The sequence below is a fragment of the Somniosus microcephalus genome, chromosome 4, assembly GCF_052327205.1.
Source record: "Somniosus microcephalus isolate GS21.2 chromosome 4, FLI_Smic_1.0, whole genome shotgun sequence".
Lineage (NCBI taxonomy): Eukaryota > Metazoa > Chordata > Chondrichthyes > Squaliformes > Somniosidae > Somniosus > Somniosus microcephalus.
The window spans coordinates 142,006,211-142,026,292 of NC_140990.1; the positions used below are offsets into that span (position 1 = coordinate 142,006,211).

General features: G+C 44.4%; 1 pseudogene; it reads left to right on the forward strand.

Moving 5' to 3' along the window:
• The window catches only part of LOC147119863 (putative G protein-coupled receptor 139), a 95,992-nt pseudogene extending 83,107 nt beyond the window's left edge, over positions 1–12,885 (forward strand).
• Positions 12,886–20,082: the final 7,197 nt, after the last annotated feature.

Here is a 20,082-nt window from a genome sequence, read left to right on the forward strand (position 1 = left end):
TTGGGTTCCCAATCTACGGCGATCCTCCATAACAACAGCATGATGGTGGAAATACATTGTTATTTGTCCATTAAGAAAACAGGATCTCAGTGTAGACCTCCGGGATTTGAAAACCCAATCTATTGAGCTCGTCCTTAACAAAAGAGTGATGATGAAAATACATTGTTATTTGTGTATTAAGACAGCAGGATCCCTGTTTAAATCTCTGAGAATTGAGTTCCCAATCTAGGGCGATGCTCCATAACAATAGAGTGATGGTGGATATACAATATTATTTGTGCATTATGACAGCAGACTCACAGTTTAAATCTCTCGGATTTGGGTTCCCAATCTAGGGCGATCCTCCATAACAATAGAGTGATGGTGGAAATACATTGTTATTTGTGTATTAAGACAGCAGGATCTCAATGTAGACCTCCGGGATTGGAGTTCCCAATCTAGGGCAATCCTCCATAACAATAGCGTGATGGTGGAAAAACATTTTTATTTGTGTATTAAGACAGCAGGATCTCAGTTCAAATCTCTGGGAGTTGGGTTCCCAATCTATGGCGATCCTCCATAACAATAGAGTGATTGTGGAAATACATTGTTATTTTTGTATTAAGACAGCAGGATCTCAGTTTAAATCTCTGGGATTTGGGTTAGCAATCTAGGGCGAAACTCCATAACAGTAGAGTGATTGTAGAAAAACGTTGTTATTTCTGTATTATTTCAACAGGATCTCAGTGTGCACTTCGGGGGATATGGATTCCCAATATAGGGCGATACTCCATAACAGTAGAGTGATGGTGAAAATACATTGTTAATAGTGTATTAGTACAGCAGAATCTCAGTGTTATCTCCGGGATTTGAGTTCAAATCTAGAGCGATCCTCCCTAACAATAGAGTGATGGTGGGGCTTCATTGTTATTTCTGTATTAAGACAGCAGCTTCTCAGTGTAGATCTCGGGATTTGAGTTCCCAACCTAGGGCGATCCTCCATAACAATAGAGTGATGGTGGAAATACATTGTTATTTGTGTATTAAGACAGCAGGATCTCAATGTAGACCTCTGGGATTTGAGTTCCCAATCTAGGGCAATCCTCCATAACAATAGCGTGATGGTGGAAAAACATTTTTATTTGTGTATTAAGACAGCAGGATCTCAGTTCAAATCTCTGGGAGTTGGGTTCCCAATCTATGGCGATCCTCCATAACAACAGAATGATGGTGGAAATACATTGTTATTTGTCCATTAAGACAACAGGATCTCAGTGTAGTCCTCCGGGATTTGAAAACCCAATCTAGTGCGCTCGTCCTTAACAAAAGAGTGACGATGAAAATACATTGTTATTTGTGTATTAAGACAGCAGACTCACAGTTTAAATCTCTTGGATTTGGGTTCCCAATCTAGGGCGATCCTCCATAACAATAGAGTGATTGTGGAAATACATTGTTATTTGTGTATTAAGACAGCAGGATCTCGGTTTAAATCTCTGGCATTTGGGTTCCCAATCTCTGGCAATCCTCCATAACAATAGCGTGATGGTGGAAATATATTGTTATTATTGTATTAAGACAGCAGGATCTCAGTTTAAATCTCTGGGATTTGGGTTAGCAATCTAGGGCGAAACTCCATAACAGTAGAGTGATTGTAGAAAAACGTTGTTATTTCTGTATTATTTCAACAGGATCTCAGTGTGCACTTCGGGGGATATGGATTCCCAATATAGGGCGATACTCCATAACAGTAGAGTGATGGTGAAAATACATTGTTAATAGTGTATTAGTACAGCAGAATCTCAGTGTTATCTCCGGGATTTGAGTTCAAATCTAGAGCGATCCTCCCTAACAATAGAGTGATGGTGGGGCTTCATTGTTATTTCTGTATTAAGACAGCAGCTTCTCAGTGTAGATCTCGGGATTTGAGTTCCCAACCTAGGGCGATCCTCCATAACAATAGAGTGATGGTGGAAATACATTTTTATTTGTGTATTAAGACAGCAGGATCTCAGTTCAAATCTCTGGGAGTTGGGTTCCCAATCTATGGCGATCCTCCATAACAACAGAATGATGGTGGAAATACATTGTTATTTGTCCATTAAGACAACAGGATCTCAGTGTAGTCCTCCGGGATTTGAAAACCCAATCTAGTGCGCTCGTCCTTAACAAAAGAGTGACGATGAAAATACATTGTTATTTGTGTATTAAGACAGCAGACTCACAGTTTAAATCTCTTGGATTTGGGTTCCCAATCTAGGGCGATCCTCCATAACAATAGAGTGATTGTGGAAATACATTGTTATTTGTGTATTAAGACAGCAGGATCTCGGTTTAAATCTCTGGCATTTGGGTTCCCAATCTCTGGCAATCCTCCATAACAATAGCGTGATGGTGGAAATATATTGTTATTAAAGTATTAAGACAGCAGGATCTCAGTTTAAATCTCTGGGATTTGGGTTAGCAATCTAGGGCGAAACTCCATAACAGTAGAGTGATTGTAGAAAAACGTTGTTATTTCTGTATTATTTCAGCAGGATCTCAGTGTGCACTTCGGGGGATATGGATTCCCAATCTAGGGCGATACTCCATAACAGTAGAGTGATGGTGAAAATACATTGTTAATAGTGTATTAGTACTGCAGAATCTCAGTGTTATCTCTGGGATTTGAGTTCAAATTTGGAGCGATCCTCCCTAACAATAGAGTGATGGTGGGGCTTCATTGTTATTTCTGTATTAAGACAGCAGCTTCTCAGTGTAGATCTCGCGATTTGATTTCCCAACCTAGGGCGATGCTCCATAACAATAGAGTGATGTTGGAAAGATTTTGTTATTTGTGTATTAAGACAGCATTATCTCAGTGCACATCTCTGGGATTTGATAGCCCAATCTTGAGTGACCCTCCTTAACAAAAGAATGATCGTGAAAACACATTGTTATTTGTGCATTAAGGTAGCAGGATCTCAGTGTACATCTCTGGGATTTGAAAGCCCAATCTTGAGTGACCCTCCTTAACAAAAGAATGATCGTGAAAACACATTGTTATTTGTGCATTAAGGTAGCAGGACCTCAGTGTCAATCTCTGGGATTTGAAAGCCCAATCTTGAGTGATCCTCCTTAACAAAAGAATGATCGTGAAAACGCATTGTTATTTGCGCATTAAGATAGCAGGATCTCAGTGTACATCTCTGGGATTTGTGATCCCAATCTAGGGTGATCCACCTTAACAAAAGAGTGATGTTGGAAATTCATTGTCAGTTGTGTATTAAGACAGCAGGATCTCAGTTTACTTCTCTGGGAATTGGGTTCCCAAACTAGGGCGATACTTCATAATAGTAGAGTGATGGTGGAAATACATTGTTATTCGTGTATTATTTCAGCAGGATCTCAGTGTACATCTCCGGGATTTGAGTTCAAATGTAGAGTGGTCCTCCCTAACATTAGAGTGATGGTAGGGCTTCATTGTTATTTGTGCATTAAGACAGCAGGATCTCAGTGTAGATATAGGGATTTGAAAGCCCAATCTAGGGCGATCCTCCAAAACCGTACAGTAATGGTCAAATACATTGTAATTTGTGCATTAAGACAACAGGTTCTCAGTTTAAAACTCTGAGAATTGGGGTCCCAATCTAGGGCGAAGCTCCATAACAATAGAGTGATGGTGAAAATACATTGTTATTTGTGCATTATGACAGCAGACTCACAGTTTAAATCTCTCGGATTTGGGTTCCCAATCTAGGGCGATACTCCATAACAATAGAGTGATAGTGGAAATACATTGTTATTTGTGTTTTAAAACAGCAGGATCTCAATTTAAATTTTCGGTATTTGGGTTCCCATTCTTGGGCGATCCTCCATAACAGTAGAGTGATGGTGAAAATACATTGTTGTTTGTGTATTAAGACAGCAGGATCTCAGTTTAAATCTGTGGGAATTGGGTTCCCAATCTCAGGCGATCCTCCATATCAGTTGAGTGATGGTGGAAAAGCATTTTTATTCTGCATTAATACAGCAGGTTCTGAGTGTAGAGCTCCGGGATTTGAGTTCCCAAACTAGTGCGATCCTCCTTACCAACAGAGTGATGATGAAAATACATTGTTATTTGTGTATTAAGATAGCAGGGTCTCTGTATAAATCTCTGGGAATTGGGGTCCCAATCTAGGGCGATACTCCATAACAATTCAGTGATGGTGGAAATACATTTCTTTTTGTGCATTAAGACAGCAGGATCTCCGTGTATATATCCGGGATTTGCGTTCCCAATCCAGGGCGATCCTCCATAACAAAAGAGTGATGGTGGAAATAGATTGTTATTTGTGTATTATGAAAGCAGGATCTCAAATTAAATTTCTGCGATTTGGTTCCCAATCTCAGGCGATCCTCCATATCAGTTGAGTGATGGTGGAAATACATTTTTATTCTGCATTATTACAGCAGGTTCTCAGTGTACATCTCCGATTTTCAGTTCCCAATATAGGCCGGTCCTCCTTACCAACAGAGTGATGATGAAAATACATTGTTATTTGTGGATTAAGACAGCAGGGTCTCTGTTTAAATCTCTGGGAATTGCGGTCCAAATCTATGGCGATGCTCCATAACAATAGAGTGGTGGTGGAAATACGTTGTTAGTTATGTATTAAGACAGCAGTATAACAGTTTAAATCTCTGGGACTTGAGTTCCCAATCTAGGGCGATCCTCCATAACAATAGACTGATGGTGCAAATTCATTGTTATTTGTGTATTAAGACAGCAGGACCAAGTGTACATCTCCGGGATTTGAAAGCCCAATCGAAGGCAATCCTCGTTAACGGCAAATTTATGTTGAAAATACATTGTTATTTGTGCATTAAGACAGCTGGATCTCAATTTAAATCACGGGATTTGGTTCCCAATCTATGGCGAACCTCCATAACAACAGAATGATGGTGGAAATACATTGTTATTTGTGCATTAAGACAGCAGGTTCACAGTTAAAATCTCTGGGATTTGGGTTCCCCATCTAGGGCGATCCTCCATAACAATAGAGTAATAGTGGAAATACATTGTTATTTGTGTATTAAGACAGCAGGATCTCAGTGTATAAATCTGGGATTTGGGTTCCCACTCTAGGGCGATCCTCCATAACAATAGAATGATGGTGGAAATACATTGTTATTTGTGCATTAAGACAGCAGGATATCAGTTTAAGTCTCTGGATTTGTGTTCCCAATCTAGGGCGATCCTCCATAACAACAGAATGATGGTGAAAATACTTGTTACTTGTGTATTAAGATGGCAGGATCTCAATGTAGACCTCCGGGATTTGAGTTCCCAATCTAGGGCAATCCTCCATAACAATAGCTTGATGTTGGAAATACATTTTTATTTGTGTATTAAGACAGCAGGATCTCAGTTCAAATCTCTGGGATTTGGGTTCCCAATCTAGGGCGATCCTACATAACAGTAGTGTGATGGTGGAAGTACATTGTTGTTTGTGTATTAAGATAGCAGCATCTCAGTTTAGATCTCTGGGATTTGGGTTCCCAATCTAGGGTGATCCTGCATAACAGTAAAGTGATGGTGGATATACATTGTTATTTGTGTATTAAGACAGCACGATCTCAGTTTAAATCTCTGGGAATTGGGGTCCCAATCTAGGGCGATGCTCCATAACAATAGAGTAATGGTGGAAATTCATTGTTATTTCTGTATTAAGACAGCAGGATAACAGTTAAAATCTTTGGGTATTGAGTTCCCAATCTAGGGCGACCCCAATCTAGGGCGATCCAGCTTAATAACAGAGTGATGTAGAAAGAAGGTTCTCAGTGTAATTCGCTGGGGTTTGGTTCCCAATCTATGGCGATCCTCCATAACAACAGAATGATGGTGGAAATACTTTGTTATTTGTGCATTACGACAGCAGGTTCACAGTTTGAATATATGGGATTTGGAATCACAATCTAGGGCGATCGTCCATAACAATAGAGTGATGTTGGCAACATATTGTTATTTGTGTATTAAGACAGCAGGATCCCTGTTTAAATCTCCGGGATTTGGGTTCCCAATCTAGGGCGATCCTCCATGACAACAAAATGATGGTGGAAATACATTGTTGTTTCTGTATTAAGACAGCAGGAACTCAGTTTTAATCTCTGGGATTTGGGTTCCCAATCTAGGGCGATCCTCCATAATAATAGTGATGGTGGAAATACATTGTTATTTCTGTATTAAGATAGCAGGATCTCAGTTTAAATCTCTGGGATTTGGGTTCCCAATCTAGGGCGATCCTCCATAATAATAGTGATGGTGGACATACATTGTTATTTGTGTATTAAGGCTGCAGGATCTCAGTTTAAATCTCTGGGATTTGCGTTCCTAATCTAGTGCGATACTCCATAACAGTAGAGTGAATGGTGGAACTACATTGTTATATGTGTATTATTTCAGCAGAATCTCAGTGTACATCTCCGGGATTTGAGCTCAAATCTATAATGTCCTCCCTAACAATAGAGTGATGGTGGGGCTTCATTGTTATTTCTGTATTAAGACAGCAGGATCTCAGTTTAAATCTCTGGGAATTGAGATCCCAATCTAGGACCATCCTCCTTAACAACAGAATGATGGTGAAAATACATTGTTATTTGTGTATTAAGACAGCAGGGTCTCAGATTAAAACTCTGGGATTTGGGGTCCCAATCTAGGGCGATCCTCCATAACAATAGAGTGATGGTGGAAATACATTTTTATTTCTGCATTAAGACAGCTGGATCTCCGTGTACATATCCGGGATTTGAGGTCAAATCTAAGGCGATCCTCCTTAACAACAGAATGATGGTGAAAATACATTGTTATATGTGTATTAAGACAACAGGATCTCAGTTTAAATCTCTGGGATTTGGGTGCCCAATCTACAGCGATCCTCCATAACAATAGTGTGATGGTGGAAATACATTGTTATTTGTGTATTAACACAGCAGGATCTCAGTTCAAATCTCTGGGATTTGGATTCCCAATCTACAGCGATCATCCATAACAGTAGAGCGATGGTGGAAATACATTGTTATTTGTGCATTAAGACAGCAGGTTCACAGTGTAGACCTCCGGGATTTGGGTTCCCAACCTAGGGCGATCCTCCTAATAGTAGAGTGATGGTGTAAATACATTGTTGTTTGTGTATTAAGGCAGCAGGATCTCAGTTTACATCTCTGGGATTTGGGTTCCCAATCTAGGGCGATCCTGCATAACAGTAGAGTGATGGTGGAAATACATTGTTGTTTGTGTATTAAGACAACAGGATCTCACGTTAAATCTCTGGGATTTGTGTTCCCAATCTACATCGATCCTCCATAACAGTAGAGTGATGGTGGAAAAACATTTTTGTTCTGCATTAATACAGCAGGATCTCAGAGAAGAACTCTGGGATTTGAGTTCCCAATCTATGGCGATCCTCCATAACAATAGAGTGATGGTGGAAATACATTGTTTTTTGTGCATTAAGACAGCAGGGTCTCAGTTTAAACCTCTGGGAATTGGGGTCCCTATCTAGGGCGATGCTCCATAACAATAGAGTAATTGTGGAAATACATTGTTATTTTTGTATTAAGACAGCAGGATCTCATTGCAAGTCTCTGGGATTTGGGTTTCCAATCTATGGCGATTCTCCCTACCAACAGAATGATGGTGGAAAGACATGTTATTTGTGTATTAAGACAGCAGGATCTCATTTTATGTCTCTGGGATTTGGGTTTCCAATCTAGGGCGATCCACGATAACGACAGAATGATGGTGGAAATACATAGTTATGTTATTTGTGAATTAAGACAGCAGGATCTCAGTTTAAATCTCTTGGATTTGGGTTCCCAATCTAGGGCGATCTACCATAACATCAGAACATAAGAACATAAGAAATAGGAGCAGGAGTAGGCCAATCGGCCCCTCGAGCCAGCTCCGCCATTCAATAAGATCATGGCTGATCTGATCCTAACCGCCAATCCACTATCACAGAACCATCTCCTGAATCTAACAGAATTAGACACATGAAATAGGAGCAGGATCATGCTACACGGCCCCTGGGCCCGCTCCGCTACCCACAGGGCCATGACCGATCCGAACCTAGACTCATGTCCACATTCCTGCCCGCTCCCCGTAACTCTTAATTCCCTTTACTTCTAGGAAACTGTCTATTTCTGTTTTAAATTTATGTAATGATGTAGCTTCTACAGCTTTTTGGGGCAGCATATTCCATGGACCTACCACCCTCTGAGTGAAGTAGTTCCTCCTCATCTCAGTTTTGAAAGAGCAGCCCCTTATTCTAAGACTATGTCCCCTAGTTCTAGTTTCACCCATCATCGGGGACATCTTCCCCGCATCCACCCGATCCAAACCCTTCACAATCTTATATGTTTCTTTAAGATCGCCTCTCATTCCCCACCAATGTATTTCCACCATCACTCAACTGAACTCCAATGAGTAGAGTCCCAATCTACTCAACCTCTCCTCATATGTCCATTCCCTCATCCCCGGGATTAACCGAGTGAACCTTCTTTGTACTGACTCGAGAGCAAGTATGTCCTTTCTTAAGTATGGACACCAAAACTGTACGCAGTATTCCAGGTGCGGTCTCACCAATACCTTGTACAACTGAAGCAATACCTCCCTATTTTTATATTCTATCCCCCTAGCAATGAAAGCCAACATTCCATTGGCCTTCTTAATCACTTGCTTCACCTGCATACTAACCTTTTGAGTTTCGTGCACCAGGACCCCCAGATCCCTTTGTACTTCTGTACTTTCCAGTTTCTTGCCATTAAGATAATAGCTTGCTCTACGATTTTTCCTGCCAAAGTGCATAACCTCACACTTTCCAGTGTTGTATTCCATCTGCCAAATCTCTGCCCACTTACTTAGCCTGTCGATGTCCCCTTGCAGGTTTTTTATGTCCTCCTCACTCACTACTTTCCCTCCCATCTTAGTATCATCTGTTGGACAAGTGCAAGGGCTGTGGCTCCTCCAACACTACCTCCTTGATCCCCGTACCTGCCTCACTTCTAGTCACACCATCCTGACCTTGGCCACGGACTACATCTGAATTAATTAATCGAATTGGTGTGAATACCTCGTGATACACAGAGTCCAGGTAACTCTCCCCCTCCCTGATGTGTCTCAGTGTTTGAAGCTTGGACTCCAGCTCTTCAACACGGAGCCGGAGTTCCTCGAGCAGCCAACACTTACTGCAAATGTGATCACCGTGAGCATCAATGGTGTTCACCAGCTCCCACATATTGCAGCAGCAACACATCACCTGATCACCCATTCTATGTAATTAATTACATTTATTAATATTATTCTTAAATACCCTCTGCCCCGATTCTAGATGGTGAATATCACACCTTAGAATCTATAAACCAAAGAGATTTAAGCTTAAAAAGGGAGAAATACTTAACAACCATTCACTTACCCGCTTTCTGGTGACGTCACACTTGGATTACTTTTTACCTCTCCTTCCCTCCGAGTTCCCAGACTGGAGACTGGTATGCCTTACCTGGTCTCTGGGGCCTTTTATAGCCCCGCACTGCCGCTCGAGATACCCGCCGACGCTGTGAGGCCTTACCTGGTCTCTGGGGCCTTTTATAGCCCCGCTCTGCCGCTCGAGATACCCGCCGACGCTGTGAGGCCTTACCTGGTCTCTGGGGACTTTTATAGCCCCACTCTGCCGCTCGAGATTCCCGCTGATGCTGTAAGGCCTCACCTGGTCTCTGGGGACTTTTATAGCCCCGCTCTGCCGCTCGAGATTCCCGCCGACGCTGTGAGGCCTTACCTGGTCTCTGGGGACTTTTATAGCCCCGCTCTGCCGCTCGAGATTCCCGCCGACGCTGTGAGGCCTTACCTGGTCTCTGGGGACTTTTATAGCCCCGCTCTGCCGCTCGAGATTCCCGCCCACGCTATGAGGCCTTACCTGGTCTCTGGGACTTTTATAGCCCCGCTCTGCCGCTCGAGATTCCCGCCGACGCACTGAGGCCTTACCTGGTCTCTGGGGACTTTAAAAGCCCCGCTCTGCAGCTCGAGATCCCCGCCGACGCACAACAGAGTGATGATGGAGATACATTGTAATTTGTGTATTAAGAAAGCAGGATCTCAGTGTACATCTCCGGTATTTGAAAGCCCAATCTCGGGCGAGCCTGCATAACAATAGAGTGCTGGTGGAAATACATTGTTATTTGCGCATTACGACAGCAGGATCTCAGTTTAAATCTCTGGGATTTGAGTTCCCAATCTAGGGCGATCCTCCATAACAGTGGAGTGATGGTGGAAATTCATTGTTATTTGTGCATTAAGACAGCAGGGTCTCAGTTTAAATCTCCAGGATCTGAGGTCCCAATCTCGGGCGATTCACCATAACAGTAGTGTGATGGTGGAAATACATTGTTATTTGTGTAATAATTAAGCAGGATCTCAGTTTAAATCTCTGTGATTTGAGTTCACAATCTCGGGCGATCCTCCATAACAATAGAGTGATGGTGAAAATACATTTTTATTTGTGTATGAAGTCAGCAGGATCTCAGTTTAAATCTCCGGGATTTGAGTTCCCAGTCAAGGGCGATCCTCCATAACAACAGAGTGATGGTGAAAATATATTATAATTTGTTTATTAAGATAGCAGGATCTCAGTGTAGATCTCTGGGATTTGATTTCCCAATCTAGGACGATCCTCCATAACAACAGAGTGATGGTGGGATTACACTGTAATCTGTATACACAGAGAGAAGACTCTCAGCCTGGACCTCTGGGATTTGAACTTCCAATCTCGGCAGACCGTCCAGTACACTGCTGACGGTGAGCGGCATTATCAGAGCTGCTATTCATTGGATGAGATGTTATGACCTCAGCCTCGATCCCCTATTACTTTGAGTCAGGGGCCCCTTAAAAATTCTCAGGCTCTATTTGAAGATCAGTTGGCGCTCCTGAGGTTTTGACAAAAATCTCTATCTCAATTCATATGAAACCAACCCTTTGATGTCTCTGACATACACTCCGGATATACGGCGTCTGATTCCGTGTATTCCCATTAAAGGTGTGAGGCGTCATACTGCACGGGCTTTGGAAAGTAGTTTATTACTCACCAATGTGCAGCTATAATATTGACCTGGTTTAATCATCAATTAACTAATTGATTTCTAAAATGATTACCATTTTTACTAGCTCCATTTCCGCCCAGAGGATATATTCAATTTACTAAATACCTACAGAGCGGGCTGATTTCAAAAACTTATAATAATGGGAACTGGATGTAATAATAAAGGAAATATTATTGCATTTAATGGTTATTATTTATTGAAGACACGTAACATGCCAATCAGCTGTTGGTAAAAGTTAATGAACATCAAATAGTTAGTTAGTTAGTTAGTTAGTTAGTAAGCTGCATCGCCCCTACTATCCGGCCTATTTCCCGAAATCCTTGCTGTTCTTTTGTGGTCATTCCTTCTTTCGGTTGAAGTTCTCTGGATCTTGATCCGGCGATTGACTCTGACACTGCTCTTCCAACACGGTTCTCTCAGCCTCCTGCCAGCCAGCGCTGTTCAACACCCCGTGAACTTTCCACCCCTCACTCCGCTCACTGTCACTGGCTCGTCCGGTCTCTTTGTTTCCGGAAGCTCACTCCGCCCGGCAAATGCACGATCATTGTCTGGAAACCTGTTCCTGATGAGGGCTATGTCCGGCTATGGCCAGCGCCCTATCTGTTGGGGTCACCTTCCTCGCAAACAGATCAGTTGGGGCCTAGCTCCGTTTAGGGATCCGCTCCGGACGGAAATCAATGGTGAGCCTCAGTGAGTGCTCAGGCGACGCGTCAGTAGAAGTGTAAAATCGGGTGTTAGAACCGCGACTGCATGGCGGTAAAAGTAAAAACTCACCCAGTTTTTACGTCGTATGCTGAATGTTATTTAAATTCAAATTGAGTCCATAGGTAACGAGTGACAACTTCCGATTAAAACACTGTTTGAGTCACCTGTTCTTTTCCACCCACAGCTAACCTGGTGACGATTGTGACCCTGTCCCGAGGAAGGTGCGGTCTCTCCAAATGTGTCACTCGGTACCTGGTGTCCATGGCGGTGACGGATCTCCTGGTCATTATCACCGCTGTGATATTAAACCGGATCAGTGTCATTTATTTTCCAGTTCTTTTCCTGTCTAACACTCCAGTCTGTAGCCTAAAAATCGCTCTACTCTATGCAGCCAGGGACAGCTCTGTCTGGCTGACGGTCGCTTTCACCTTCGATCGATTTGTGGCCATTTGTTGCCAGAAGCTGAGAACAAAATATTGCACCGACAAAACGGCTGCCATTGTAATAGGAGCGATCTGTGCCGTGAGCTGTGTAAAAAACATCCCCTGGTACTTTGTATATGAGCCTTTGTATATAATTAACTGTGTCCCGTGGTACTGCAAAATTAAGCAAAGTTTTATTTCTGAACTTGCATGGGCAGCGTTTGACTGGATTGACCGTATTTTAAACCCCTGTGCCCCGTTCCTCCTGATGTTACTGTTCAATGCTCTGACCGTCAGACACATTCTAGCGGCCAATAGAGCACGCAGGAGACTCCGGGCCCACAGCAATGGAGAGACTCAGAGCGACCCAGAGATGGAGAGCCGGAGAAAGTCCATCGTTTTACTCTTCGCCATCTCGGGAAGTTTCATCCTGTTATGGATGACCTATTTTGTAAATTTCCTGTATGTGCGAATGACGAACGTTTATAAGATCTCGGGATTCAATGATCCAAAGTTCATTCTCCAGGAAAGCGGAAAAATGCTCCAGCTCCTGAATTGCTGCACCAACACTTGTATTTATGGAGTGACCCAGACTAAATTCTGAGAGGAGTTCATGAAAATGTTCAAATCTCCAGTGAACCTGACCATTAAAAGAGTTAAATAATGATAACAGTCGAATGAGTTTCTCCATTAGCGCAAGGTTAAGTTTCACAGTCCATCCTGGACTGTCTCTCTCTACACCCCGCCACCCTGGAACACACCAACAGACACACATTCACAGGCCATCCTGAACTGTCTCTCACTGCACCCCGCCACACTGGAACACAGCAACAGAAACTGTTTCACAGTCCATCCTGAACTGTCCCTCACTGAACCACACCACCCTGGAACACACCAACAGACACTGTTTCACAGTCCATCCTGAACTGTCCCTCACTGCACCCCGCCACCCTGGAACACACCAACAGACACTGTTTCACAGTCCATCCTGAACTGTCCCTCACGGCACCCTGCCACCCTGGAACACACCAACAGACATTGTTTCACTGTCCATCCTGAACTGTCCCTCATTGCAACCCCGCCACCCAGGAACACACCAACAAACTCTGTTTCACAGTTCATCCTGAACTGTCCCTCACTGCACCCCGCCACCCTGGAACACACCAACAGACACTTTTTCACGCTCCATCCTGAACTGTCCCTCACTGCACCCCGCCACCCTGGAACACACCAATAGACACTGTTTCACGGTCCATCCTGAACTGTCCTTCACTGCACCTCGTCACCCTGGAACACACCAACAGACACTGTTTCACAGGCCATCCTGAACTTTCCTTCACTGCACCTCGTCACCCTGGAACACACCAGCAGACAGTGTTTCACGGTCCATACTGAACTGTCTCTCACTGCACCCCGCCACCCTGGAACACACCAACAGACGCTGTTTCACAGCCCGTCCTGGATTGACTCTCACTGCACCCCGACACTCTGGAACACACCAACAGCCACTTCCCCAACACTGGACGGCAGCCCAACTGGAGAAAACTCTGAACGTTAGCGTTTGTTAAATATCTGATCGTATTAGAATATCTCAAATCCTCCAGTGAAGCTCATCCTGATTTCATCCAATTCCAGCGAGGCCAGAACGTTTGTCGACTAAAATGTGGCAGGTGTTGAGAGTTGTTGGGTTATAATGAGTGGAATTCCTCATTGTCATGAAGGACATCAGGCCTGTTGTTGCGTTCCCTCTGTGGTTATTTTACTCTCCCAATGGGAACACGTGGGGTTAATATTAACTTACAGCGATGGTGTAAAATGGGCAATGTGTAATTAGCCACCCAAGGTACACTACGCTCGATTTTGTATTCCGTTGAATTCTATGAAGGGGAAATCAGGCGGATGTTTACTGGGCCGCCAATTAGATTTCACCCATTTTACACTATCGTACAAAGTTAAAATTACTGCCATATGTTGGCCTCGGAGCCGATCACCGTGCATCGTAAGGTGGCTAGACAGTTTCCTCCAAGTGACCTGGAAACCCCGTCCTCGCTACCCACCCCACCCCCCGGCCTTTGAGGACTGTACTTTATGCCATTCCTCACAGGGAGGATCCTTCCATACACTTGACAAAGGAGCAAATCTGTGTGGATAAGATCACAGAGATCAGCGTGAGAGAGTAAATCTGCATGCGGCTAGTGGGGAATTTGTGGTGGAGTGGAATTTTTCTCATTAATGGTTGGGTCAGTGTTAAATAGTATTTTATCATTAATGGCGGGGTTTGGGTGAGATGCTTAACACTTTGCAATGAAACCTACTGCAGTCAGACATCTCCTGCTAAAGTAGGCAGCTGGGTACTTCTTCCCCTGCGTCTGCCATTATTGTCCCTGAACCTATCATGGGGAGCTATTGTGCATATTAACAACTTTGCATTGTTACCTGGATCTTATCCACCGGATTTGTTCCGAATGTGCAGCCTCCACTCGTTGACGCTTTGTAAGCAGAGATTTCTCACCGCGGCCCTCTCTGTGAATAGAGGAACTAGAATTGCATCGGTCTGCTCAGAGGTTTCAGTTAATAAAGAGAACACTTGAATTATTTTAATGTCCTCTTTAATGTGTTTCAAGGAAGTGCTTCTTGAGATGATTATTAATTGAGAAGCGACGAGGTGTTGACTAAAACATTTGTAGAACTTCTGTGCCAGTGACGTAAACTTCCCATTTCAATTTACCAGTAAGGTCTCCAATAGCAGAGAGGCTGTTTAGGGCTTGCAGTTGCTAGAGATTGTGAGATTCTGAAGATAATTTGACGGGAATGTGGGCAAATTATTGGAAAACATTCTGAAGGACAGTATTAATTGTCTTGTAGAAAGGCAGGGATTAATCCAGGGCAGTCAGCTTAGATTTGTTAAGGGAAGGTCGTGTCTGACGAACTTGATTGAATTTTTTAAGATGGTAACAAGCAGGTTCGATGAGGGTAGTGCGTTTGTTGTTGTCTGCATGGATTTAGCAAGGCTTTTCTCCAGGTCCCATATGGCAGACTGGTCAGAAAAGTGAAGGCCCATGGAATCCAATGGAAAGTGCAAAGTTGGATCCAAAATGGCTCAGTGGCAGGAAGCAAAGGGTAATGGTCGACGGGTGTTTTTGTGACTGGAAGGCTGTATACAGTGGGGTTCCGCAAGGCTCAGAACGAGGTCACTTGCTTTTTGGGGTGTACATCAATAATTTGAAATTCAATGTAAGGGGCATGATTAATAAATTTGCAGATTATACAAAAAATTGATAGTGAGGAGGAAATCTGCAGACTGCAGGAAGATATCAATGGACTGGTAAGAAGGGTAGAAATGTGTCAAATGGAATTCAATCCAGAGAAGTGTGAGATAATGCATTTGGGGAGAGCTAAACAAGAAATGGTGGGACATTGAGAAGTGTAGAGGGACCTTGGAGTGCATGAACAGGTAGGTAGATAAGTTGGTTAAGAAGGCATACAGGGTACTTTCCTTTATTAACTGAGGCATAGAGTATAAAATAGCAAAATACTGCAGATGCTGGATATCTGAAATAACAACAGAAAGTGGTGGAAACACTCAGCCAGTCAGGCAGCATCGAGGAGAGGAGAAACAGAATCAACGTTTCAGGTCAAACATTTTGTCATAGAATATAAAAGCCGGGAGGGTATTCTTATTAGGTCACAGCTAGAGTACTGCATGCAGTTCTGGTCATCACATTACAGGAAAGATGTGATTGCGCTAGAAAGGGTACAGAGGAGTTCTACGAGGACATTGCCGGGTTTGGAGAATTTTAGCTGTCAGGAAAGATTGGATAGGCAGGGATTGTTTTATTTGTAACAGTGGAGACTCAGGGGCGACTTGATTGAGGTGTATAGAATCATGAGGGCCCCAGATAGAGTGGATAGGAAGCACCAATTTCCACGAGCAGAGAGGTCAATAAATTGGGACATCGATTTAAAGTAATTGGTCGGAGATTTAGACGGGAGCTGAGGAGAACTTTTTTCACCCAGGGTGTGGTGGGGGTTTGGAACTCATTCCAGAAAGGGTGGTAGAGGCTGAAACCCTCATCACATTTAAAAAGAATTTGGATATGCACTTGAAGTGCTGTAACCAACAAGGCTACAGACCAGGAGCTGGAAAGTGAGATTAGGCTGGATAGCTCTTTTTCGGGCAGCACAGACACGAATGGTCTCGTTCTGTGCTGTAACTTTCTATAATTCTGTGGAGAGAGGCTCCCTTTTCGTGTACTGTGGGTGAGCAGTTAATCCAGGGGTAATCCTCAGCCTCTAACACCTGGCAATCTGCTCATTGGAGGCCGAGACCCCCCATTGCACACCCCCCACAAACTCGCTCGGGCTCGCTTGATTTTAGGAGCTGGTATACAAGCAACAAACAGACCCATTTGGCGTACTGACCTCTACCTAGCGGAAGCTGAACGCCAACTCTCCGACACCTCCTCCTACCTCCACCTGGACCATGACCCTACTACCGAACATCAAACCACCGTTTCCATGACTGTCACTGACCTCATCTCCTCTGGAGATCTTCCCCCCGCTGCCACCAACCTCATAGCTCCCCAACCCCGCACAGCCCGCTTCTACCTTCTTCCCAAGATCCACAAACAGGACTGCCCTGGTAGACCCATCGTTTCAGCCTGTTCTTGAATTACGGAACTTATCTCTTCCTATCTTGACTCTATCTTTTCTCCCCTTGTCCAGTCTCTTCCCACCTACATCCGCGACTCTTCGGATGCCCTCCGCCACTTTAACAGTTTCCAGTTTCCTGGCCCCAACCGCTTCCTTTTCACCATGGACGTACAATCCCTCTACACCTCCATCCCCCACCCGGATGGCCTGAGGGCACTCCGCTTCTTCCTTGAACAGAGGCCCGACCAGTCCCCATCCACCACGACCCTCCTCCGTCTGGCTGAACTTGTTCTCACATTGAACAACTTCTCCTTTAACTCCACTCATTTCCTCCAAATCAAAGGCGTTGCCATGGGTACCCGCATGGGTCCTAGCTATGCCTGCCTTTTCGTGGGCTATGTGGAACAATCTTTGTTCCAGTCCTACTCGGGTCCCCTCCCTCACCTCTTTTTCCGATACATTGATGACTGTATCGGTGCCGTTTCCTGCTCTCGCCCCGAACTTGACAATTTCATTCAGTTTGCCTCCAATTTCCACCCTTCCCTCACCTTCACATGGTCCATCTCTGACTCTTCCCTTCCCTTCCTCGACTTCTCCGTCTCCATCTCTGGGGATAGGTTATCGACCAATATTTACTACAAGCCCACTGACTCCCACAGCTACCTGGACTACACTTCCTCCCACCCCGCTTCCTGTAAGGACTCTATTCCATTCTCCCAGTTTCTCCGCCTCCGCCGTATCTGCTCCGACGATGCCACCTTCCACACCAGTGCTTCAGACATGTCTTCCTTTTTCCTCAACCGAGGATTCCCCTCTACCGTGGTGGACACTGCCCTCGACCGTGTCAGTTCTATCTCCCGCACGTCTGCCCTCACCCCTGCCCCTCCCTCCCGGAACCACGATAGGGTTCCCCTTGTCCTCACCTTTCACCCCACCAGCCTCCACATTCAACGGATCATCCTCCGGCATTTCCGCTACCTCCAAAGTGATCCCACCACCAAACGTATCTTCCCCTCCCCTCCCCTTTCAGCATTCCGCAGGGACCGCTCTCTCCGAGACACCCTAGTCCACTCCTCTATCACCCCAAACAGCCCTTCCCCTTCGCCTGGCACCTTCCCGTGCAAGCGGAGGAGGTGTAACACCTGCCCCTATACCTCCCCCCTCCCCACTGTCCAGGGCCCCAAACACCCCTTCCAGGTGAAACAGCGATTTACTTGTACTTCTCGCAATCTAGTATAATGTATTCGCTGCTCACGATGCGGTCTCCTCTACATTGGGGAGACCAAACGCAGATTGGGTGACCGCTTTGCGGAACACCTCCGTTCAGTCCGTAAGGGTGACCCCGAGCTTCCGGTCGCCTGTCATTTCAATTCACCGCTCCATTCCCACTCGGACCTCACCGTCCTTGGCCTCTTGTACTGTTCCACGGAAGCTCAACGTAAACTCGAGGAACAGCACCTCATCTTCCGATTAGGCTCTCTGCAGCCTTCCGGTCTCAATGTCGAGTTCAACAATTTCAGATCATAACCTCGGCCCCTATTTCATTTTTACTTATATTTTTCCACTCCTTTCCTCCCCCCCCCTTTCCTTTTGTTTCTCTCTCACACCTGGCAGCTATCTTTTGCCCTGCCAGTACACTTTACACCTAATCCCAGCCTATTACCATCTCGTCTAGCTTCTAATCTCTTTTACTTCTTTTGGTTCTTTTATTCTTTTGTCCGATCGCAGCCCTGCCTTCGATCTAGTTCCTTTTCTCTCCAGTTTTGAAGAAGGGTCAAACCCGAAACGTCAACTCAAATTTCTCTCCACGGATGTTGCCTGACCTGCTGAGTTTTTCCAGCATTTTCTGTTGTTATTTCGGATTTCCAACATCTGCAGTATTTTGCTATCAAACAGACCCATTATATAGTAATCTGGGATGTTATGATTAAGGTTATCCACCAGGTGGTGCTGTAGCCAGTGCTGCCACTAGTTAAGGTCAGGGGGTTGCTTCCTGTCAAGGTCAGCAAAGGTGGAATGCCAGGATGCAGGCCTGTTTTGTTTGCTACACAGTTGCTAATAAAATACTCGTGCTAATTCTAAGATATCGCCTCTTTGAGTTTTTGCTCCACTAAATGGATTTATCACATTTGGCGACAAGGTAAAAAGGACCCTGAATAAAGAAGAGAAGTCTGCCGGGACTTTTAAACAACAAAATCACGAGCTAAAGTTAGCTACCAGTTGGAAGAGAGCATGGCTGCCATGATAGGAACGGTTTCTGCTTTTGATATTAGAGCACAAACCTGGGAGGAATACTGTGAAGTGTTGGGTTATTTCTTCAAAGCAAATGAAAGAAATGATGCCGGAAAAAGGAAAGCCATTCGGCTTAGTTCAGTGGGAAGCCAGTCCTACAGTTTGATGAGGAATCTGCTCAGTCCTGAAAAGCCTGGAGACAAATCATTTGTTGAATTAGTGGCCTTGCTCAAAGAACATTTCAACCCCAAGCCTAGTGAGACTGTACAGCAGTTCAAGTTTAATTCAAGGAACAGAAAAGAGGAAGAGAGTGTAATGGACTATGTTGCGGTGTTGCGTAAATTAGCACAAGATTGCAATTATGGGAACAACCTGAAGGAAATGCTGATAGATAGGCTAGTTGGCGGAATAATGGACGACCGAATGCAGTGTAGATTAATATCTGAGACTGGGCTTACTTATGAAAAAGCATTGGAACTTGCTCAAGCCACAGAGACAGCGAACCGAGATGTAAAAGAAATACAGGGTTCAGACAGGGCTAATGCTAAGCAAGTTGGTCAGGTTGTTGTGCACAAGTTAAACATGCATCAGAAACCTCAACGTGGGCATGGGAAGGCATGTTATAGATGCAAGGGCGATCACCTGGCGTGTGAATGCCGGTTTCTGGAGCAAAAGTACCACAAATGTGGGAAACAAGGACACATAAAACGAGCATGCAGTGCAAAATCACCTGTGGAGGAATCCAAACAAAAAGGGGGTGGAAAGCAAAACCAAGGAAGAGAAGTGAAAAAACAGGGAGCACACCACATCAGCGGGGAAGCTGGGGAAGAAGAGGACATGTTCATAATGTATAGCATGTTAGAGAACATTCCAAAAGTGGCTCATATCACATTGCAACTGACAGTAAATGACTCTAAGGTGAACTTTGAAGTCGATACAGTGTGCAGTGCAACCGTAATGAACAAGGCAGAGTACT